Below are 25,499 nucleotides of genomic sequence, written 5' to 3'. Positions count from 1 at the left end.
TATTTCTGGAAAGCCCAGGATGTCTACTTTCTAACGCAATTGAGAGCGCACCAATTGGGCTTCTGTAGCTCCAGAAAATCCACTTCGAATGCAGGGAGCTCAGAATCCAACAGCATCTGCATTTCTTTTTCAGCCTCTGAATCAGATTTTTGCTCAGGTCCCTCAATTTCAACCAGAAAATACCTGAAATCACAGAAAAACACACAAACTCATAGTAAAGTCCAGAAATATAATTTTTGAATAAAAACTAATAAAGATATAATAAAAATTAACTAAAATATACTAAAAACTATGTAAAAACAATGCCAAAAGGGTATAAATTATCCGTTCATCAGCAGACGAGAGAAACGACAGAGGGAGAGGAAGAGAAAAGGCATCCATGAATTGAAAAGACATAATCATTAACTAACCTCCAAGCATTGAGGCAACGTCTTGCGCGGAGGCGGCGGAAGCAGGTTGCGCGGCTGCAGCAGCAGGTTGCGGCGGCGGCGGAGGCGTGTTGTGGCGGCGAGGATATGCGAACGAGATTTGCAGCAGAGGAAGAGGATGAGAATGTCAGGGATTGAAATTGGATGAAAAACCTAGCTGCTTCTCTTCTCTGGATGCTTTTGAATCTGAAATAAAAAAGAAAAGGGAAAAAATTAAAAAACAAAAAATTTGTGGGATCAAAATCTAATTAGTAAGTTTTTCAAAAAAAAATGGAGTATATTTTGTAATTATTTTAATGTTGGCTAATGATACTCCCACATAACTAATTTTTTATATGCATGTGCACTAAGATCCTTCCTCCTACCAATCTCTCTCAAACATAGAAGGGCAAGGTGCTGCTTAGCCTTTAAAATGGAAAATGAAAATATGATTAATACACAAGGAAGTGCTGAAACAATCTAAAAGAGTAAGTCATGAGGATGTATAATGGAAATTGTTGGACAAATTCATTCCACAATATATTGAAAAGATATCCTGAAGTTATGGTATCTATTAAATTCCAGGGATAGCGTAAAATACTACAAATTTTAAGGACATCATATCAGACTAGCCACGAAAAATTTTAAATAAATAAAATACCAAAACAGCAATAAAGATTCAGCAGTTCATCATACATATTTTAAACAAGATTTAATTGGGGAAGGCTGCAAAAGTAAGGTGACAGGGAAACAGATTATTAGCAAAATATTTCTATGTAGCCGAAAAACTAGAGAACATACAGAGTTAGAATTGCTATCATCCTTGAGAATGTCTGTCAGTATTTTCACTGTGAACGAACACTTCTGATCCCCAGCAGCAAGGCATATAACAGCCACACAATGAGCTATTGAGTGCAACGCTTGTTTGGGAATGCCACCTGACTGTGGTGAAGGCTTGGCGCTGGCAAGTAGTGACTCCAGTAGAGAATCAAAGCTAGTGTTTACAGAATAGACTAAAGCAGCAAAATAATTCTGTAAAGCCTGGAGCATTAAGAACAAGAAAACATAAGCATGCATAGATTTTATGATATTCAAAATGGGTAAAATGGTGCATGGAGGGAAACGTCATTGTTCTGCTTTATGTACCTCTGCATCAGTAAGAAAATTAAAATTCTATTGAACCAGAACCAAAATTAACAATCAAGTAGTGGCACAATCACAAGATTAACAATCGCAGGGAGTGGACCAAAATCAGAATTCGATGGAACCAAAAACCAATTGTATCCTTCTAATTCCTTGATTTGTATGGTGTATATATCTTTGAAATAGTAGCTGCAATAGCAGTAAAAACAATAATTTCATCAGTTATCACATACAAAAAGTTTTTTTTAGTTGTTTTTATTAACATGACTCATCATGTTCTGAGAATTGGATCACCCATGAGGATTAACCTGCTTGTTTAGCTTTAGATACATAGTAAGTGCTAAAACTGAGTGGCGGGACAGTAGCAAAAAATGTAAGCCAGTATTTAGGTTTTTTAAGGACAGAGGGAGAGGAAGAAAAGGGATCCATGAATTGAAAAGGCATAATGATTAACTAACCTCCAAGCGTTGAGGCAACGACGGAGGCGGAAGCATCTTGCGCGACGGGGGAAGCGTCTTGCACAGTGGGGGAGCGTCTTTCGCAGCGGGGGCAGCGTCTTCCGTGGCGGCGTCGTCTTGCGCGGTGGCGGCAGGTTGTGCGGTGGCGGCAGGTTGCAGCGGCGAGGATATGCTAATGAGATTTGTAGTAGAGGAAGAGGAAGAGAGAAATACAGGAATTGAAATTGGATGAAAAACCTAGTAGACCTTCTCTTCTCTGAATGCCTCTAATGTGAGAATGAAAGGAAAAGGAAAAAAGTTAAAAAACCAATAATTTGAGGGATCAAAATCCAATTAGTGATTTTTTTTTAAAAAAAGGGGTCTATATTGTAATTATTTTAATGATGGTTAATGATACACCTATAAAAATGTAGGAGTAAGGAATCCATGGCCATATATATAGGACTTACAAAAATACATAAGTGAAAAAGGTTTAGGCATGGCCGTGAGGCTAGCCCCCAAACGTGAACATACAAGTTCCAAAGATGGTCAAAAAGAACAAAAAGTAAATCTCTAAAAGTAATTTTTATACTAAACTAGTAACTAGGGTTTACAGAAAATGAGTAACTAAGTGCAGATAGTGCAGAAATCCACTTCCGGGGCCCACTTGGTGTGTGCTTGGACTGAGCATTGAAGCTTTTTCATGCTTAGGTTGTTCCTGGAGTTAAACGCCAGCTTTAGTGCCAGTTTGGGCATTCAACTCCAATTCTGGTGCTAGTTTGGTCGTTTTACGCCAAGATATTTTAGGCTGATTTTGAACGCCAGTTTGGGCCATCAAATCTCGAGTAAAGTATGGACTATTATATGTTGCTGGAAAGCCCAGGATGTCTACTTTCCAACGCAATTAAGGGCGCGCCAATTGAACTTCTGTAGCTCCAGAAAATTCACTTCGAATACAGGTAGGTCAGAATCCAACAGCATCTGCATTCCTTTTTCTGCCTCTGAATCAGATTTTTGCTCAGGTCCCTGATGAGCGGATAATTTATACGCTTTTTGACATTGTTTTTAGTAGGATCTAGTTACTTTTAGGGATGTTTTCATTAGTTTTCATGTTAAATTTACATTTCTGGACTTTACTATGAGTTTGTGTGTTTTTCTGTGATTTCAGGTATTTTCTAACTGAAATTGAGGGACTTGAGCAGAAATCAGATTCAGAGGTTGAAGAAGGACTGCTGATGCTATTGGATTCTGTCCTCCCTGCACTCAAAGTGGATTTTCTGGAGCTACAGAACTCGAAATGGCGCGCTTTCAATTGCGTTGGAAAGTAGACATCCAGGGCTTTCCAGAAATATATAATAGTCTATACTTTGGCCAAGAATAGATGACGCAAACTGGTGTTCAACGCCAGCTCTTTGCCCAAATCTGGTGTCCAGCGCCAGAAAAGGAGCCAAAACCAGAGTTGAACGCCCAAACTGGCACAAAAGCTGGCGTTCAACTCCAAGAAGGACCTCTACACGTGCAACACTCAAGCTCAGCCCAAACACACACCAAGTGGGCCCCGGAAGTGGATTTATGCATCAATTACTTACTCATGTAAACCCTAGTAGCTAGTTTACTATAAATAGGACCTTTTACTATTGTATTTGGCATCCTAGATTGTATTTTGATCCTGTGATCACATTTTGGGGCTGGCCACCTCGGCCATGCCTGGACCTTCACTTATGTATTTTCATACGGTAGAGTTTCTACACTCCATAGATTAAGGTGTGGAGCTCTGCTGTTCCTCAAAGATTAATGCAAAGTACTTCTATTTTCAATTCAATTCATCTTATTTCGTTTCTAAGATATCCATTCGCACCCAAGAACGTGATGAAGGTGATGATTATGTGTGACGCTCATCACCATTCTCCCCTATGAACACGTGCCTGACAAACACTTCCGTTCTACATGAAATAAGCTAGAATGAATATCTCTTAGATCTCCTAACCAGAATCTTCGTGGCGTAAGCTAGAATGATGGCGGCATTCAAGAGAATCCGGAAAGTCTAAACCTTGTCTGTGGTATTCCGAGTAGGATTCAATGATTGAATGACTGTGACGAGCTTCAAACTCGCTATTGTTGGGCGTTAGTGACAGACGCAAAAGGAGGGTGAATCCTATTCCAGCATGATCGAGAACCGACAGATGATTAGCCGTGCTGTGACAGAGCATGTGAGCATATTTTTCACTGAGAGGAGGGGATGTAGCCACTGACAACGGTGATGCCCTTGCATAAAGCCAGCCATGGAAAGGAGTAAGACTGATTGGATGAAGATAGCAGGAAAGCAGAGGTTCAGAGGAACAAAAGCATCTCCATTCGCTTATCTGAAACTCTCACCAATGAATTACATAAGTATTTTTATCCCTATTCTATTATTTAGTATTCGAAAACATCATTATCAATTTATATCTGCCTAACTGAGATTTGCAAGGTGACCATAGCTTGCTTCATACCAACAATCTCCGTGGGATTCGACCCTTACTCACGTAAGGTATTACTTGGACGACCCAGTGCACTTGCTGGTTAGTTGTATCGAAGTTGTGAACCATGGTATTGGCACCATGTTCTTGGCGCCATTGCCAGGGAAAGAAAGAGCCATGAATTTTACATAATTAAAGTGTAATCACGATTACGTGTACCAAGTTGCTCACGTTGCCAGGGATTGTTCAAGCCTGGACATCACAATTTCGTGCACCAAGTTTTTGGCGCTGTTGCCGGGGATTGTTCGAGTATGGACAACTGACGGTTCATCTTGTTGCTCAGATTAGGTAATTCTCTTTTTTTTTTTCTTTTTAAAAAAAAAATTTTCAAAATTATTTCAAAATTTTCTCCTTTGTTTTCGAAAAAAAAAATATAAAATAAAAATGTTTTAAAAAAAAAATTTTATTCAAAATTTTTAAGAATGAATTCTAGTGTTTCATGAAGCATGTAAAGCCTGGCTGGCTGTAAAGCCATGTCTAAATTTATTTGGACTGAGGCTTGCAATTTGTTATCAAAAGCAATATACTCTGGTGTTAAATGATGAAGCTTGGCTGGCCATTGGCCATGTCTAGTGTTTTGGACTGGAGCTTTCATTGAAAGCTTGGCTGGCTAGTGAGCCATGTCTAATTCCTGGACTGAAGCTTTAGACTAACATGGCAAGATTCTTGGAATTCATATTAAAAATTTTGGAATCCTTATTTTCCTTTTTCAAATTAATTTTCGAAAAAAAAATACAAAAAAATTAGAAAATTATAAAAATCAAAAATATTTTTCTGTTTCTTGTTTGAGTCTTGAGTCATGTTATAAGTTTGGTGTCAATTGCATATGCATCTTGCATTTTTTCGAAAAATTCATGCATTCATAGTGTTCTTCATGATCTTCAAGTTGTTCTTGGTAGGTCTTCTTGTTTGATCTTGATGATTTTTTGTTTTGTGTTGTATGGTGTTTTTCATATGCATTCTTGAATTCTTAGTGTCTAAGCATTAAAGAATTCTAAGTTTGGTGTCTTGCATGTTTTCTTTGCATTAAAAATTTTTCAAAAATGTGTTCTTGATGTTCATCATGATCTTCAAAGTATTCTTGGTGTTCATCTTGACATTCATAGCATTCTTGCATGCATTCATTGTTTTGATCCAAAATCTTCATGCATTGCATCTCTTTAGTGTTTTTCTCTCTCATCATAAAAATTTCAAAAAATCAAAAAAATATCTTTCCCATTTTCTCACATCAAATTCGAAAATTTGGATTGACTTTTTCAAAAATTTTTAAAATCAAATTGTTTCTCATGAGTCAAATCAAATTTTCAATTTGAAAATCTTATCTTTTTCAAAATCTTTTTCAAAAATCAAATCTTTTTCAAAATTCTTAGTTATTTTCGAAAATTCCAAAAATATTTTTCAAAAATATTTTTCTTATTTTTATATCAAATTTTCGAAAATAACACAATCAATTAATGTTTTGATTCAAAAAATTGAAGTTTGTTACTTGCTTGTTAAGAAAGATTCAAACTTTAAGTTCTAGAATCATATCTTGTGATTTCTTATGAATCAAGTCATTAATTGAGATTTTAAAAATCAAATCTTTTTCAAAACTAATTTCTAAAATATCTTCTCATCTTATCTTTTTCAAAAAAAAAATCTAATTTCAAAATATCTTTTCTAACCTCCTAACTTCTTATCTTTTCAAAATTTGTTTCAACTAACTAACTAACTTTTTGGTTGTTTCTTAACTTTTTCAAAACTACCTAACTAAATCTCTCTCTCTAATTTTCGAAAATATCTCCCCCCTTTTTCAAAAATTTCTTTTTAATTAACTAATTATTTTTATTTTTTTTTATTTTAAAAAATTTTCAAAAAATACTAACATTTTTCAAAAAAACCATTTCCGAAAATCACTCACCCTTTTTCAAAAATATTTTTCGAAAATTCTCCCTCTCCCATCTTATTCTATTTATTTATTCATCTACTAACATCTCATCTCACATCTCAAACCTCCTCACAGTTGTGTTTCTTCCATTATATTACATTCTTTGTCTCCCCCTCTTCTTCTACTCACACAGGGATCCCTATACTGTGGCATAAAGGATCCATATTATTATTATTATTATTTTTTCTGTGCCCTCTTCTTTGTCATATGAGCAGGAGCAAGGACAAGAATATTCTTGTTGAAGCAGATCCAGAACCTGAAAGAACTCTGAAGAGAAAATTAAGAGAAGCTAAATTACAACAATCTAGAGATAACCTTTCAGAAATTTTCGAACAGGAAAAGGAGATGGCAGCCGAAAATAATAATAATGTAAGGAAGATGCTTGGTGACTTTACTGCACCTAATTCCAATTTACATGGAAGAAGCATCTCCATTCCTGCCATTGGAGCAAACAACTTTGAGCTGAAACCTCAGTTAGTTTCTCTGATGCAGCAGAACTGCAAGTTTCATGGACTTCCATCTGAAGATCCTTTTCAGTTCTTAACTGAATCCTTGCAGATATGTGATACTGTTAAGACTAATGGAGTAGATCCTGAAGTCTACAGGCTCATGCTTTTCCCTTTTGCTGTAAGAGACAGAGCTAGATTATGGTTGGATTCTCAACCCAAAGACAGCCTGAACTCTTGGGATAAGCTGGTCACAGCTTTCTTAGCCAAGTACTTTCCTCCTCAAAAGCTGAGCAAGCTTAGAGCTGATGTTCAAACCTTCAGACAGAAAGAAGGTGAATCCCTCTATGAAGCTTGGGAAAGATACAAACAGTTGACCAAAAAGTGTCCTTCTGACATGCTTTCAGAATGGACCATCCTGGATATATTCTATGATGGTTTATCTGAGCTATCAAAGATGTCACTGGACACTTCTGCAGGTGGATCCATTCACCTAAAGAAAACACTTGCAGAAGCTCAAGAACTCATTGACATGGTTGCTAATAACCAGTTCATGTAGACTTCTGAAAGGAATCCTATGAATAATGGGACGCCTATGAAGAAGGAAATTCTTGAAGTTGATACTCTGAATGCCATATTGGCTTAGAATAAAATATTGACTCAGCAAGTCAATATGATTTCTCAGAGTCTGAATGGAATGCAAGCTGCATCCAACAGTACTCAAGAGGCTTCTTATGCAGAAGAAGCTTATGATCCTGAGAACCCTGCAATAGCAGAGGTAAATTATTTAGGTGAACCTTATGGAAACATCTATAACTCATCATGGAGAAATCATCCAAATTTCTCATGGAAGGATCAAAAGCCTCAACAAGGCTTTAATAATGGTGGAAGAAACAGGTTTAGCAATGCCAAGCCTTTTCCATCATCCACTCAGCAACAGATAGAGAATTCTGAGCAGAACCCATCTAGCTTAGCAAACTTAGTCTCTGATCTATCCAACGCCACTGTGAGTTTCATGAATGAAACAAGGTCTTCCATTAGAAATTTGGAAGCACAAGTGGGCCAGCTGAGTAAAAGGATCACTGAAATCCCTCCCAGTACTCTCCCAAGCAATACAGAAGAGAATCCAAAAGGAGAGTGCAAGGCCATTGACATAAGCAAAATGGCCGAACCCAATGAGGGAGAGGAGGACGTGAATCCCAAGGAGGAAGACCTCCTGGGACATCCGGTGACCAATAAGGAGCTTCCCTCTGAGGAACCAAAGGAATCTGAGACTCATCTAGAGACCATAGAGATTTCATTGAACCTCCTTATGCCCTTCATGAGCTCTGATGAGTATTCCTCTTCTGAAGAGAATGAGGATGTTACTGAAGAGCAAACTGCCAAGTTTCTTGGTGCAATCATGAAGCTAAATGCCAAATTATTTGGCATTGATACTTGGGAAGTTGAACCTCCCTTGTACATCAATGAACTAAGTGATATGGATCAACTGACATTGCCTCAGAAGAGACTAGATCCTGGGAAGTTCATAATACCCTGTACCATAGGCACCATGATGTTTAAGGCTCTGTGTGACCTTGGTTCAGGAATAAACCTCATGCCCCTCTCTGTAATAGAGAAACTGGGAATCTATGGGGTGCAAGCTGCTAAAATCTCATTAGAGATGGCAGACAGTTCAAGAAAATAGGCTTATGGACAAGTAGAGGACGTGTTAGTAAAGGTTGAAGGCCTTTACATCCCTGCTGATTTCATAGTCCTGGATACTGGAAAGGAAGAGGATGAATCCATCATCCTAGGAAGACCTTTCCTGGCCACAGCAAGAGCTGTGATTGATGTTGACAGAGGTGAAATAGTCCTTCAATGGAATGAGGACTCCCTTGTGTTTAAAACTCAAGGATCTCCCTCTGCAACCATAGAGAGGAAGCATGAAAAGTTTCTCTCAAAGCAGAGTCAACCCAAGCCCCCACAGTCAAACTCTAAGTTTGGTGTTGGGAGGCCAAAACCAAACTCTAAGTTTGGTGTTGAACTCCCATATCCAAACTCTAAGTTTGGTGTTGGAGAGTTTCAACAATGCTCTGAACATCTGTAAGGCTCCATGAGAGCCCACTGTCAAGCTATTGACATTAAAGAAGCGCTTGTTGGGAGGCAACCCAATTTTTATTTATCTAACTATATTTTTCTTAATTATATGTCTTTATAGGTTCATGATCATGTGGAGTCACAAAATAACTATAAAAATTGAAAACGGAATCAAAAACAGCAGAAGAAAAATCACACCCTGGAGGAGCATCTGTCTGGCGTTCAGCGCCAGAACAGAGCATGGTTCTGGCGCTGAACGCCCAAAATGGGCAGCTTCTGGGCGCTGAACGCCAGAACAGGCATGGTTCTGGCGTTCAACGCTAGAAATGGCACACAAATGGGCGTTGAACGCCCAAAATGGCCACCAACCTGGCGCTGAACGCCCAGAGTTGGGTGCAAAGGCATTTTTACATGCCTAATGGGTGCAGGGATGTAAATCCTTGAACACCTCAGGATCTGTGGACCCCACAGGATCCACTCAAGATCTGTGGACCCCACAGGATCCCCACCTACCTCCACTCACTTCTTCTCACCACTCTCTTTCACACAACCCCACAAACACTCTTCCCCAAAAACCCTTCACCAATCACCTCAAACTCTCTTCCCCATCACCTCTTCACCACTCACATCCATCCACTCTTCCCCATAAACCTACCTCATAAACTCCACCTACCTTCAAAATTCAAAACCAATTTCCCACCCAAACCCACCCATATGGCCGAAACTTTTCCCCCCTCCCTTCCCTATATAAAGCCCTCCAATCTTCATCAAATTCACACAACACACCCCTCTACACCCTTCTTGGCCGAACCACATCACCCTCTCCCTCTTCTCCATTTCTTCTTCTTCTTCATATATTCTTTCTTTTATTGCTCGAGGGCGAGCAAAATTCTAAGTTTGGTGTGGTAAAAGAATAAGCTTTTTGTTTTCCCATTACCATTGATGGCACCTAAGACCGGAGAATCCTCTAGAAAGGGGAAAGGGAAGACAAAAGCTTCCACATCCGAGTCATGGGAGATAGAAAGGTTCATCTCCAAAGCCCATCAAGACCACTTCTATGATGTTGTGGCCAAGAAGAAGGTGATCCCTGAGGTCCCTTTCAAACTCAAAAGAAATGAGTATCCGGAGATCCGACATGAAATTCAAAGAAGAGGTTGGGAAGTTCTAACAAATCCCATCCAACAAGTCGGCATCCTAATAGTTCAAGAGCTCTATGCCAATGCATGGATCACCAAGAACCATTATCAAAGTAAGAACCCGGATCCAAAGAACTATGTTACAATGGTTCGGGGGAAATACTTAGATTTTAGTCCGGAAAATGTGAGGTTGGTGTTCAACTTGCCAAACATGGAAGAGAACGCACGCCCCTACACAAGGAGAGTCAACTTTGATCAAAGGTTGGACTAAGTCCTTATGGACATATGTGTAGAAGGAGCTCAATGGAAGATTGACTCCAAAGGCAAGCCGGTTCAACTAAGAAGATTGGACCTCAAGCCTATAGCTAGAGGATGGTTGGAGTTTATTCAATGCTCAATCATTCCCACTAGCAACCGGTCTGAAGTTACTATAGACCGGGCCATCATGATCCATAGCATCATGATTGGAGAAGAGGTGGAAGTTCATGAGATTATACCTCAAGAACTCTACAAGGTGGCTGACAAGTCCTCCACCAAGGCAAGGTTAACCTTTCCTCACCTCATTTGCCACCTATGCAATTCGGCTGGGATTGACATAGAGGGAGATATCCTCATTAAAGAGGACAAGCCCATCACTAAGAAAAAGATGGAGCAAGCAAGAGAGCCCATTCATGGAGCTCAAGAGGCGTATGAAGCTCATCACCATGAGATCCCGGAAATGCCTCAAATGCATTTTCCTCCACAAAACTATTGGGAGCAAATCAACACCTCCCTAGGAGAATTGAGTTCCAATATGGGACAACTAAGGGTGGAACATCAAGAGCACTCCATCATGCTCCATGAAATAAGAGAAGATCAAAAAGCAATGAGGGAGGAGCAACAAAGACAAGGAAGAGACATAGAAGAGCTCAAGGACATCATTGGTTCCTCAAGAAGGAAACGCCACCATCACTAAGGTGGATTCATTCCTTGTTCTTATTTCTTCTGTTTTTCGTTTTCTATGTTATGTGCTTATCTATGTTTGTGTCTTCATTACATGATCATTAGTAGTAGTAACTATGTCTTAAAGTTATGAATGTCCTATGAATCCATCACCTCTCTTAAATGAAAAATGTTTTAAATCAAAAGAACAAGAAGTACATGAGTTTCGAATTTATCCTTGAACTTAGTTTAATTATATTGATGTGGTGACAATGCTTCTTATTTTCTGAATGTATGCTTGAACAGTGCATATGTCTTTTGAAGTTGTTGTTTAAGAATGTTAAATATGTTGGCTCTTGAAAGAATGATGACTAGGAGACATGTTATTTGATAATCTAAAAAATCATAAAAATGATTCTTGAAGCAAGAAAAAGCAGCAAAGAACAAAGCTTACAGAAAAAAAAAAAAGAAAAAATAGGCGAAAAAAAATAGAAAAAAAATAGAAAGAAAAAGCAAGCAGAAAAAGCCAAAAGCTCTTAAAACCAAGAGGCAAGAGCAAAAAGCCAATAACCCTTAAAACCAAAAGGCAAGGGCAAATAAAAAGGATCCCCTAGGCTTTGAGCATCAGTGGATAGGAGGGCCTAAAGGAATAAAATTCTGGTCTAAGCGGCTAAACCAAGCTGTCCCTAACCATGTGCTTGTGGCGTGTAGGTGTCAAGTGAAAACTTGAGACTGAGCGGTTAAAGTCAAGGTCCAAAGCAAAAACAAAGAGTGTGCTTAAGAACCCTGGACACCTCTAATTGGGGACTTTAGCAAAGCTGAGTCACAATCTGAAAAGGTTCACCCAATTATGTGTCTGTGGCATTTATGTATCCGGTGGTAATACTGGAAAACAAAGTGCTTAGGGCCACGGCCAAGACTCATAAAAAAGCTGTGTTCAAGAATCATCATACTGAACTAGGAGAGTCAATAACACTATTCGAAATCTGAAGTTCCTATAGATGCCAATCATTCTGAACCTCAATGGATAAAGTGAGATGCCAAAACTATTCAAGAGGCAAAAAGCTATAAGTCCCGCTCATATGATTGAAGCTCTGTTTCATTGATAGTTTGGAATTTATAGTATATTCTCTTCTTTTTATCCTATTTGATTTTCAGTTGCTTGGGGACAAGCAACAATTTAAGTTTGGTGTTGTGATGAGCGGATAATTTATACGCTTTTTGACATTGTTTTTAGTATGTTTTTAGTAGGATCTAGTTACTTTTAGGGATGTTTTCATTAGTTTTCATGTTAAATTCACATTTCTGGACTTTACTATGAGTTTGTGTGTTTTTCTGTGATTTCAGGTATTTTCTGACTGAAATTGAGGGACTTGAGCAGAAATCAGATTCAGAGGTTGAAGAAGGACTGCTGATGCTGTTGGATTCTGACCTCCCTACACTCAAAGTGGAAGTTCTGGAGCTACAGAACTCCAAATGGCGCGATTCCAATTGTGTTGGAAAGTAGACATCCAGGGCTTTTCAGAAATATATAATAGTCCATACTTTGGCCAAGAATAGACGACGCAAACCGGCGTTCAACACCAGCTCTTTGCCCAAATCTGGCATCCAGCGCCAGAAAAGGAGCCAAAACCAGAGTTGAACGCCCAAACTGGCACAAAAGCTGGCGTTCAACTCCAAAAAGGACCTCTACACGTGCAACACTCAAGCTCAGCCCAAACACACACCAAGTGGGCCCCGGAAGTGGATTTATGCATCAATTACTTACTCATGTAAACCCTAGTAGCTAGTTTACTATAAATAGGACCTTTTACTATTGTATTTGGCATCCTGGATTGTATTCTGATCCTGTGATCACGTTTTGGGGGCTGGCCACCTCGGCCATGCCTGGACCTTCACTTATGTATTTTCATACGGTAGAGTTTCTACACTCCATAGATTAAGGTGTGGAGCTCTGCTGTTCCTCAAAGATTAATGCAAAGTACTTCTGTTTTCTATTCAATTCATCTTATTTCGTTTCTAAGATATCCATTCGCACCCAAGAACGTGATGAAGGTGATGATTATGTGTGACGCTCATCACTATTCTCCCCTATGAACACGTGCCTGACAAACACTTCCGTTCTACATGAAATAAGCTAGAATGAATATCTCTTAGATCTCCTAACCAGAATCTTCGTGGCGTAAGCTAGAATGATGGCGGCATTCAAGAGAATCCGGAAAGTCTAAACCTTGTCTGTGGTATTCCGAGTAGGATTCAATGATTGAATGACTGTGACGAGCTTCAAACTCGCGATTGTTGGGAGTTAGTGACAGACGCAAAAGGAGGGTGAATCCTATTCCAGCATGATCGAGAACCGACAGATGATTAGCCGTGCTGTGACAGAGCATGTGAGCATATTTTTCACTGAGAGGAGGGGATGTAGCCACTGACAACGGTGATGCCCTTGCATAAAGCCAGCCATGGAAAGGAGTAAGACTGATTGGATGAAGATAGCAGGAAAGCAGAGGTTCAGAGGAACAAAAGCATCTCCATTCGCTTATCTGAAACTCTCACCAATGAATTACATAAGTATTTCTATCCCTATTCTATTATTTAGTATTCGAAAACATCATTATCAATTTATATCTGCCTAACTGAGATTTGCAAGGTGACCATAGCTTGCTTCATACCAACAATCTCCGTGGGATTCGACCCTTACTCACGTAAGGTATTACTTGGACGACCCAGTGCACTTGCTGGTTAGTTGTATCGAAGTTGTGAACCATGGTATTGGCACCATGTTCTTGGCGCCATTGCCAGGGAAAGAAAGAGCCATGAATTTTACATAATTAAAGTGTAATCACGATTACGCGTACCAAGTTGCTCACGTTGCCAGGGATTGTTCGAGCCTGGACATCACAATTTCGTGCACTAGTCCCTCAATTTCAGCCAGAAAATACCTGAAATCACAGAAAAACACACAAACTCATAGTAAAGTCTAGAAATATGATTTTTGAATAAAAACTAATAAAAATATAATAAAAATTAACTAAAACATCCTAAAAACTATGTAAAAACAATGCCAAAAAGGGTATAAATTATCCGCTCATCACAACACCAAACTTAAATTGTTGCTTGTCCCCAAGCAACTAAAAACAAAATAAGATAAAAAAGAAGAGAATATACATTGAATTCTAAACTTATCAATGAACTTAGTTCCAATTAGATGAGCGGGACTTGTAGCCTTTTTGATTCTAAACAGTTTTGGCATCTCACTTTATCCTTTGAAGTTCAGAATGATTGGCATCTATAGGAACTCAGAATTCAGATTGTGTTATTGATTCTCCTATTTCAGTATGTTGATTCTTGAACACAGCTACTTTATGAGTCTTGGCCGTGACCCTAAGCATTTTGTTTTCCAGTATTACCACCGGATACATAAATGCCACAGACACATAACTGGGGGAACCTTTTCAGATTGTGACTCAGCTTTGCTAAAGTCCCCAATTAGAGGTGTCCAGAGCTCTTAAGCACAGTCTTTTTGCTTTGGACCATGACTTTAACCGCTCAGTCTCAGGCTTTTCACTTGACACCTTCACGCCACAAGCACATGGTTAGGGACAGCCTGGTTTAGCCGCTTAGGCCAGAATTTTATTTCTTTGGGCCCTCCTATCCACTGATGCTCAAAGCCTTGGATCCTTTTTATTTACCCTTGCCTTTTGGTTTTAAGGGCTACTGGCTTTTTCTGCTTGCTTGTTCTTTTTCTCTTTTTTTTTCACTATTTTTTTTTCTGCGAGCTTTGTATTCACTGTTTTTCTTACTTCAAGAATCATTTTTATGATTTTTCAGATTATCAAATAAGATGTCTCCTTGTCATCATTCTTTCAAGAGCCAACATATTTAACATTCTTAAACAACAACTTCAAAAGACATATGCACTGTTCAAGCATTCATTCAGAAAACAAAAAGTATTGTCACCACATTAAAATAATCAAACTAGTTTCAAGGATGAATTCGAAACCATGTACTTCTTGTTCTTTTGTAATTAAAACATTTTTCATTTAAGAAAGGTGATGGATTCATAGAACATTCATAACTTTAAGGCATAGACACTTAAATACTAGTGATCATGAAGACAAAAACATAAACAGACATAAAGCATAAAAATCAAAAAACAGGAAAATAAATAAACAAGGAGATTAAGGAATGAGTCCACCTTAGTGAGGGTGGCGTCTTCCTCTTCTTAAAGGACCAATGGTGCTTTTGAGCTCCTCTATGTCTCTTCCTTGTCTTTCTTGCTCCTCCCTCATAGCTCTTTGATCTTCTCTAATTTCGTGGAGGATGATGGAGTGCTCTTGATGTTCCACCCTTAATTGTCTCATGTTGGAACTTAATTCACCTAGGGAAGTGTTGATTTGTTCCCAATAGTTTTGTGGAGGAAAGTGCATCCCTTGAGGCATCTCAGGAATTTCATGGTGAGGAATTTCCTCATGCTCATGTTGAGGTCCATGCTCTCTTGTTTGCTCCATCCTTTTCTTAGTGATGGGCTTGTCCTCTTCAATGAGGATGTCTCCCTCTATGTCAATCCCAGCCGAATTGCAGAGGTGGCAAATGAGGTGAGGAAAGGCTAACCTTGCCAAGTTAGAGGACTTGTCAGCCACCTTGTAGAGTTCTTGAGGTATAATCTCATGAACTTCCACTTCCTCCCCAATCATGATACTATGGATCATGATGGCCCGGTCTATAGTAACTTCAGACCGGTTGCTAGTAGGAATGATTGAGCGTTGAATGAACTCCAACCATCCTCTAGCCACTGGTTTGAGGTCAAGCCTTCTTAGTTGAACCAGCTTACCTTTAGAGTCAATTTTCCATTGAGCTCCTTCCACACATATGTCCATGAGGACTTGGTCCAACCTTTGATCAAAGTTGACTTTTCTAGTGTAGGGGCGTGCGTTCTCTTCCATCATTGGTAGGTTGAACGCCAACCTTACATTTTCCAGACTGAAATCTAAGTATTTCCCCCGAACCATGGTGAGCTAATTCTTTGGGTTCAGGTTCACACTTTAATCATGGTTGCTAGTGACCCATGCGTTTGCATAGAACTCTTGAACCATTAAGATCCCGACTTGTTGAATGGGGTTGGTGAGGACTTCCCAACCTCTTCTTTGGATTTCAAGTTGGATCTCCGGATACTCATTCTTTTTGAGTTTGAAAGGAACCTCAGGGATCACTTTCTTCTTGGCCACAACTTCATAGAAGTGGTCTTGATGGACCTTAGAGATGAATCTCTCCATTTCCCATTACTCAGAGGTGGAAGCAATTTCCTTCCCTTTCCTCTTTCTAGAGGTTTCTCTGGCCTTTGGTGCCATAAATGGTTATGGAAAAACAAAAAGCAATGCTTTTTTAACCACACCAAACTTAAAATGTTTGCTCGTCCCCGAGCAAAAGAAGAGAGAAAGAAGTAGAAGAAGAAGAGAATAGGGGAGATGGAGGGAGAAGTGGTTTCGGCCAAGGGGTGAAGAGAGGGTTGTGTTGGGTAAAAATAAAGAAGGAATGAGGGCTTTATATAGGAGTGGGGAGGGGTTTGGGTTCGACCATTTAGGGTTGGGTTTGGGAGGGAAATTATTTTGAATTTAAAGGTAGGTGGGGTTTTTGGGGAAGAGAGGATGGATGTGAGTGGTGAAGAGGTGATGGGAAAGAGTGATTGAGTTGATTGGTGAGGGGTATTTGGGGAAGAGTGTTATGAAAAGGTGTGAAGGGGAGAGAAGAAGTAGGTGGGGATCCTGTGGGGTCCACAGATCCTGAGGAGATCCTATAGGATCCACAGATCCAGTGGGACCAAGGATTTTTAATCATCCCAGCTTCAATTAGGCGTGTAAACGCCCTCTGTAGGCAATCCTGGTGTTTAATGCCAGACTGCAGCATGTTTCTGGCGTTAAATGCCACTTCCATGCTTGTTTTGGGCATTCAACGCCAGTCTATAGCATGTTTTTGGCGTTGAACGCCAGCTTTCCTCTGGGTGCAATCCTGGCGTTTAAACGCCAGACTGCTGCTTGTTTCTGGCGTTTAACACCAGTTTCATGCTCTGTTCTGGCGTTAAACGCCAGCCAGATGCTCCTTACTGGCGTTTAAACGCCAGTAAGCCCTTCCTCCAGGGTGTTCTGTTTTCAGTGCTATTTTTCATTCTGTTTTTGATTTTTCAGTAGTTTTTGTGACTCCACATGATCATCAACCTAATAAAAAATGAAATAACAAAGAGAAAATAAAATAAAAATGATTAAATAACATTGGGTTGCCTCTCAACAAGCACTTTTTTTTTAATGTCAATAGCTTGACAGTGGGCTCTCATGGAGCCACACAGGTGATCAGGTCAATTTTATAGACTCCCAACACTAAACTTAGAGTTTGGATATGGGAGTTCAACACCAAACTTAGAGTTTGACTGTGGGGGCTTTGGTTGACTCTGCAATGAGAGAAGTTTTTCATGCTTCCTCTCCATGGTTACAGAAGGAGGACCTTGAGTTTTAAACACAAGGTAGTCCTCATTCAGTTGAAGGACCAACTCTCCTCTGTCCACATCAATCACAGCTCTTGCTGTGGCTTGGAAGGGTCTTCCAAGGATGATGGATTCATCCTCTTCCTTCCCAGTGTCTAGGATTATGAAATCAGCAGGGATGTAAAGGTCTTCAACCTTTACTAACATGTCCTCTACTAGTCCATAAGCCTGCTTTCTTGAGTTGTCTGCCATCTCTAGTGAGATTTGGGCAGCTTGTACCTCAAAAATTCCTAGTTTCTCCATTACAGAGAGGGGCATGAGGTTTATCACTGACCCAAGGTCACATAGAGCCTTCTCAAAGGTCATGGTGCCTATGGTACAAGGTATTAAGAACTTTCCAGGATCCTGTTTCTTTTGAGGCAATCTCAGTTGATCCAGATCACTCAGTTCATTGATGAGCAAGGGAGGTTCATCTTCCCAAGTCTCATTACCAAATAAATTGGCATTCAGCTTCATGATAGCACCAAGGTACTTGGCAACTTGCTCTTCAGTAACATCTTCATTCTCTTCAGAAGAAGAATACTTATCAGAGCTCATGAATGGCATAAGGAGGTTCAATGGAATCTCTATGGTCTCTAGATGAGTCTCAGATTCCTTTGGTTCCTCAGAGGAAAACTCCTTATTTATCATTGGACGTCCCATGAGGTTTTTCTCACTGGGATTCACGTTCTCCTCCTCTCTTGTGGGTTCGGCCATGATGGTCAATTCAATGGCCTTACACTCTCCTTTTAGATTTTCTTCTGTATTGCTTGTGAGAGTACAAGGAGGGATTTCAGTGATCCTTTTACTCAGCTGGCCCACTTGTGCTTCCAAATTTCTAATGGAGGACCTTGTTTCATTCATGAAACTTAGAGTTGCCTTAGATAGATCAGAGACTATATTTGCCAAGCTAGATGGATTCTGCTCAGAACTCTCTGTCTTTTGCTGAGTGGATGATGGAAAAGGCTTGCTATTACTAAACCTATTTCTTCCACCATTATTGAAGCCTTGTTGAGGCTTTTGTTGATCCTTCCATGAGAGATTTGGGTGATTTCTCCATGAGGGATTATAAGTGTTTCCATAGGGTTCACCCATGTAATTCACCTCTGCTATTGCAGGGTTCACATGATCATAAGCTTCTTCTTCCGAAGATGTCTCTTGAGTACTGTTGGATGCAGCTTGAATTCCATTCAGACTCTGAGAAATCATATTGAATTGCTGAGTCAATATTTTATTCTGGGCCAATATGGCATTCAGAGTATCAATTTCAAGAACTTCCTTCTTGTGAGGCGTCCCATTACTCACAGGATTCCTCTCAGAAATGTACATGAACTGGTTATTAGCAACCATGTCAATGAGTTCTTGAGCTTCTGCAGGTGTTTTCTTTAGGTGAATGGATCCACCTGCAGAAGTATCCAATGACATCTTAGCTAATTCAGACAGACCATCATAGAATATATCCAGGATGGTCCATTCTGAAAGCATGTCAGAAGGACACTTTTTGGTCAGTTGCTTATATCTCTCCCAAGCTTCATAGAGGGATTCACCTTCTTTTTGTCTGAAGGTTTGAACATCCACTCTAAGCTTACTCAGCTTTTGAGGAGGAAAGAACTTGGCTAAGAAAGCCATGACCAGCTTATCCCAAGAGTTCAGGCTATCTTTAGGTTGAGAGTCCAACCATACTCTAGCTCTGTCTCTAACAGCAAACGGGAAAAGCATAAGCCTGTAGACCTTGGGATCAACCCCATTGGTCTTAACAGTATCACAGATCTGCAAGAGTTTAGTTAAGAACTAAAAAGGATCTTCAGATGGAAGTCCATGAAACTTGCAATTCTGTTGCATTAGAGAAACTAATTGAGGTTTAAGCTGAAAATTGTTTGCTCCAATGGTAGGGATGGAGATGCTTCTTCCATGTAAATTGGAATTAGGTGCAGTAAAGTCACCAAGCATCCTCCTTGCATTATTATTATTTTCGGCTGCCATCTCCTCTTCCTGTTTGAAAATTCCTGTAAGGTTGTCTCTGGATTGTTGTATTTTAGCTTCTCTTAGTTTCCTTTTCAGAGTCCTTTCAGATTCAGGATCTGCTTCAACAAGAATGTTCTTGTCCTTGCTCCTACTCATATGACAAAGAAAATATGGAATCCTCTATGTCACAGTATAGAGATTCCTTTGTGTGAGTAGAAGAAGAAAATAATGTAATGTAAAGAAGAGAAGAGGAAAAGCTCGAACACAGAGAGGGAGGTGGTGTTCGAATTTTCGGATGGGAGAAAAGTGTTAGTAGCTGAGTAAAGAAATAGAAGGAAATGAGAGAGAGAATTTCGAAATTTAATTAAAATAAAAATTAAAATTGAAAGTTAGATTTCGAAAATTAAAGTTGAAATTAAATTAAAATTAAAACAATTAGTTAATTAAAAAGGAATTTTGAAAAGGAAGAGAGGGAATTTTCGAAAATAAGAGAGAGGGGATTAGTTAGGTAGTTTTGAAAAAGATATGATTGAAACAAAAAGATAAGATTTGAAAATCAATTTTTAAAAAGATAAGAAGTTAGAAAAGATTTTGAAATTGAATTTGAAAAAGATATGATTGGAATTTTAACTTGAAAAAGATTTGAAAATAAAATTAAAAAATTTGATTTTGAAAACTAAAGTTGATTACTTGACTAACAAGAAACTAAAAAGATATTTTTCTAGAGTTTAAAGATTGAATCTTTCTTAATAAGCAAGTAATGAATTGAAATTTTTCAATCAATCATATTAAATGTTAGTAAAGATTTTGAAAATTAAAAAATAAAATAAGAAAAAGATTTTGAAAATCAAATTTAAAAAGTTTTCGAAAATATGAAGGTAAAATGAAAAAGATTTGATATTGGAAAAAGATTTTGAAAAGATAAGATTTTTAAATTGAAAATTTGATTTGATTCATAAGAAACAATTAAACTTAAAAACTTTTTGACTAAATCAAATCACATTTTCGAAAATTTTGAGTAAAATAAGGAAAAGATATTTTTTTTATTTTTGAATTTTAATGATGAGAGAGAAAAACATAAAAAAGACTCAATGCATGAAAATTTTGGATCAAAACATGTGATGCATGCAAGAATACTTTGAATGTCAAGATGAACACCAAGAACACTTTGAAGATCAAGATGAACATTGATGAGCGGATAATTTATACGCTTTTTGGCATTGTTTTTAGTATGTTTTTAGTATGATCTAGTTACTTTTAGGGATGTTTTTATTAGTTTTTATGTTAAATTCATATTTCTGGACTTTACTATGAGTTTGTGTGTTTTTCTGTGATTTTAGGTATTTTCTGGCTGAAATTGAGGGACTTGAGCAAAAATCAGATTCAGAAGTTAAAGAAGGACTGCAGATGCTGTTGGATTCTGACCTACCTGCACTCAAAGTGGATTTTCTGGAGCTACAGAACTCCAAATGGCGCGCTCTCAACGGCGTTGGAAAGTAGACATCCAGGGCTTTCTAGTAATATATAATAGTCCATACTTTGCCCGAGTTTAGATGACGCAAAAGGGTGTTGAACGCCAGTTCTACGCTGCAGTCTGAGTTAAACGCCAGAAACACGTCACGAAGCAGAGTTGAACGCCAAAAACACGTTACAACTTGGCGTTCAAGTCTAGAAGAAGCCTCTGCACGTGTAAACTTCAAGCTTAGCCCAAGCAGACACCAAGTGGGCCCCAGAAGTGGATTTATGCATCAATTACTTATTTCTGTAAACCCTAGTAGCTAGTTTAGTATAAATAGGACCTTTTACTATTGTATTAGGCATCTTGGGACGTTTAGTTCTTAGATCATGGGAGCTGGCCATTCGGCCATGCCTGGACCTTATCACTTATGTATTTTCAACGGTAGAGTTTCTACACACCATAGATTAAGGTGTGGAGCTCTGCTGTTCCTCATAATTTAATGCAAAGTACTACTATTTTATATTCAATTCAACTTATTCCGCTTCTAAGATATTCATTCGCACTTCAACATGAATGTGATGAACGTGACGATCATCATCATTCCCTATGAACACGTGCCTGACAACCACTTCCGTTCTACCTTCGATTGAATGGATATCTCTTGGATATCTAATACAAGGGACCGAGTCCGAGTTATTAAGTGTCTTCGTGGTATAAGTTAGAACCCATGGATGACCATTCTTGAGATCCGGAAAGTCTAAACCTTGTCTGTGGTATTCCGAGTAGGATCTAGGAAGGGATGGCTGTGACGAACTTCAAACTCGCGAGTGCTGGGCATAGTGACAGACGCAAAAGGATAGTAAATCCTATTCCAGTATGATCGAGAACCTCCAGATGATTAGCCATGCAGTGACAGCGCAGCGGACCATTTTCACAGAGAGGATGGGATGTAGCCATTGACAACGGTGATGCCCTTACATAAAGCTTGCCATGGAAAGGAGTAAGACTGATTGGATGAAGACAGCAGGAAAGCAGAGATCAGAGGAACGAAAGCATCTCTATACGCTTATCTGAAATTCTCACCAATGATATACATAAATATCTTTATCTTTATTTTCTGTTTATTTATTATTTAATTTCAAAAACTCCATAATCAATTATTATCTGCCTGACTGAGATTTACAAGGTGACCATAGCTTGCTTCATACCAACAATCTCCGTGGGATCGACCCTTACTCACGTAAGGTTTTATTACTTAGACGACCCAGTGCACTTGCTGGTTAGTTGTGCGAAGTTGTGAAGTTATGTCTGGACCATGGTATTGTGCACCAGTTGTTGGCACCATTGCCAGGGAGAGAACGAACAACAAATTTTACAACCTCAGAGTAACAATTTCGCATACCAAGTTTTTGGCGCCTTTGCCGGGGATTGTTCGAGTTTGGACAACTGACGGTTCATCTTGTTGCTCAGATTAGGTAATTTTCTTTTTGTTTTATTTTCAAAAAAAAATTTTTCAAAAATCTTTCAAAAATTTTTCCCTTTGTTTTCGAAAATTATTTCAGAATTTTTAAGAGTGAATTCTAGTGTTTCATGAAGCATGTTGGAGCCTGGCTGGCTGTAAAGCCATGTCTAAATTCTTTTGGACTTAGTCTTCCAAACCATCATCACAAGAGCAAGCTAGCTATTCCTAATCCACCTGCTGTTGTATGACTGATTTGTATCTTTTAAAGCTTGGCTGGCTATTAAGCCATGTCTAACCCTCAGATTGGAGCTTTAGACTAAGAGTACAAGATTCCTGGAATTCATATTAAAAATTTTGAAATCCTTATTTCCTTTTTCAAATAATTTTCGAAAAATCCAAAAAAAAAATCATAAAATCATAAAAATAAAAAATATGTTGTGTTTCTTGTTTGAGTCTTGAGTCAATTTTTAAGTTTGGTGTCAATTGCATTTTTTTCTAAAAATTTTATGCATTTTTCGAAAATTCATGCATTTATAGTGTTCTTCATGATCTTCAAGTTGTTCTTGGCCAGTCTTCTTGTTTGATCTTCATATTTTCTTGTTTTGTGTCTTTTCTTATTTTTCATATGCATTATTGCATTCATAGTGTCTATACATGAAAAATTTCTAAGTTTGGTGTCTTGCATGTTTTCTTTTCTTGAAAATTTTTCAAAAATAAGTCTTGATGTTCATCTTGATCTTCAAAGTGTTCTTGGTGTTCATCTTGACATTCATAGTGTTCTTGCATGCATTTATTGTTTTGATCTAAAAATTCTCATGCATTGAGTCTTTTTCATGTTTTTTTCTTTCATCATTAAAAAATCAAAAAATCAAAAAAATATCTTTCCCTTTTTATCTCTTAAAATTTCGAAAATTTGGATTGACTTTTTCAAAACGTTTTAAAATTTAGTTGTTTCTTATGAGTCAAATCAAATTTTCAATTTAAAAATCTTATCTTTTTCAAATCTTTTTCAAAAATCATATCTTTTCCATTTTTTTTTATTTATTTTTGAAAATTTCAAAAATCTTTTTCAAAATATTTTCAAAATCTTTTTCTTATTTTTATATCATATTTTCGAAAATCACATCATCAATTAATGTTTTGATTCAAAAATTTTGAGTTTGTTGCTTACTTGTTAAGAAAGATTCAAACTTTAAGTTCTAGAATCATATCTTATGATTTCTTGTGAACCAAGTCATTAATTGTGATTTTAAAAATCAAATCTTTTTCAAAACTAATTCTAATCATATCTTTCTATCATATCCTTTTTTTTTAAATCTTATCTTTTTCAAAAATTTGATTTTCAAATATCTTTTCTAACTTCTTATATTCTTATCTTTTCAAAATTGATTTTCAAATCTTTTTCAACTAACTAATTGACTTTTTGTTTGTTTCTTACCTTTTTCAAAACTACCTAACTAACTCTCTCTCTCTAATTTTCGAAAATCTCTTCCCTCTTTTTCAAAAATTCTTTTTAATTAACTAGTTGTTTCAATTTTTAATTTTAATTTGATTTCATTTCTAATTTTCGAAAATCACTAACCCCTTTTCAAAATTTTATTTTTGAAAATCCTCCTTCTTTCTCATCTCCTTCTATTTATTTATTCATCTACTAACACTTCATCTCACCCAAATTCGAACCCCCTCTTCCATCTGTGTTCGAATTTTCTCTTCTTCCCTTCTTTACATTACATTCTTTTCTTCTTCTACTCACATAGGGGAACCTCTATACCTGGGTAAAAAGGATCCTTATTATTATTATTTTTCTGTTCCCTATTTTTCATATGAGTAGGAGCAAGGACAAGAACATTCTTGTTAAAGCAGACCCTGAACCTGAAAGGACTCTAAAGAGAAAACTAAGAGAAGCTAAAATACAACAATCCAGAGAAAACCTTACAGAAATTTTCGAATAGGAAGAGGAGATGGCAGCCGAAAATAATAATAATGCAAGGAGGATGCTTGGTGACTTTACTGCACCTAATTCCAATTTACATGGAAGAAGCATTTCCATCCCTACCATTGGAGCAAACAATTTTCAGCTTAAACCTCAATTAGTTCCTCTAATGCAACAAAATTGCAAGTTTCATGGACTTCCATCTGAAGATCCTTTTCAGTTCTTAACTGAATTCTTACAGATCTGTGATACTGTTAAGACTAATGGAGTAGATCCTGAAGTCTACAGGCTCATGCTTTTCCCGTTTGCTGTAAGAGACAGAGCTAGAGTGTGGTTGGACTCTCAACCCAAAGATAGCTTGAACTCTTGGGATAAGCTGGTCACGACTTTCTTAGCCAAGTTCTTTCCTCCTCAAAAGCTGAGTAAGCTTAGAGTGGATGTTCAAACCTTCAGACAGAAGGAAGGTGAATCCCTCTATAAAGCTTGGGAGAGATACAAGCAACTGATCAAAAAGTGTCCTTCTGACATGCTTTCAGAATGGACCATCCTAGATATATTCTATGATGGTCTGTCTGAATTAGCTAAGATGTCATTGGATACTTCTGCAGGTGGATCCATTCACCTAAAGAAAATGCCTGCAGAAGCTCAAGAACTCATTGACATGGTTGCTAATAACCAGTTTATGTACACTTCTGAGAGGAATCCTGTGAGTAATGGAACGCCTCAGAAGAAGGGAGTTCTTGAAATTGATACTATGAATGCCATATTGGCTCAGAATAAAATATTGACTCAACAAGTCAATATGATTTCTCAAAGTCTGAATGAAATGCAAGCTGCATCCAACAGTACTCAAGAGGCATCTGCTGAAGAAGAAGTTTATGATCCTGAGAACCCTGCAATAGCAGAGGTAAATTACATGGGTGAACCCTATGGTAACACCTATAATCCCTCATGGAAAAATCACCCAAATCTCTCATGGAAGGATTAACAAATGCCTCAACAAGGCTTTAATAATGGTGGAAGAAACAGGTTTAGCAATAGCAAGCCTTTTCCATCATCCACTCAGCAACAGACAGAGAATTCTGAACAAAATACCTCTAATTTAGCAAACTTAGTCTCTGATCTATCTTGTGAGTTTCATGAATGAA

General features: G+C 38.1%; 3 non-coding genes across 3 annotated transcripts; 1 reads left to right on the top strand and 2 right to left on the bottom strand.

The window, feature by feature from the left end:
- Positions 1-7,174: 7,174 nt before the first annotated feature.
- Positions 7,175-7,282, bottom strand: LOC112724627 (small nucleolar RNA R71). Its single transcript, XR_003163782.1, has one exon. It is a non-coding gene; the product is annotated as a small nucleolar RNA R71 (small nucleolar RNA).
- An 11,729-nt stretch (positions 7,283-19,011) lies between these two features.
- Positions 19,012-19,119, top strand: LOC112725307 (small nucleolar RNA R71). Its single transcript, XR_003164423.1, has one exon. It is a non-coding gene; the product is annotated as a small nucleolar RNA R71 (small nucleolar RNA).
- A 5,656-nt stretch (positions 19,120-24,775) lies between these two features.
- LOC112725706 (small nucleolar RNA R71) lies at positions 24,776-24,883 on the bottom strand. Its single transcript, XR_003164795.1, has one exon. It is a non-coding gene; the product is annotated as a small nucleolar RNA R71 (small nucleolar RNA).
- Positions 24,884-25,499: the final 616 nt, after the last annotated feature.

Source organism: Arachis hypogaea, chromosome 11 (genome assembly GCF_003086295.3).
Source record: "Arachis hypogaea cultivar Tifrunner chromosome 11, arahy.Tifrunner.gnm2.J5K5, whole genome shotgun sequence".
NCBI lineage: Eukaryota > Viridiplantae > Streptophyta > Magnoliopsida > Fabales > Fabaceae > Arachis > Arachis hypogaea.
This window is presented reverse-complemented; position numbering and strand designations above follow the sequence as displayed.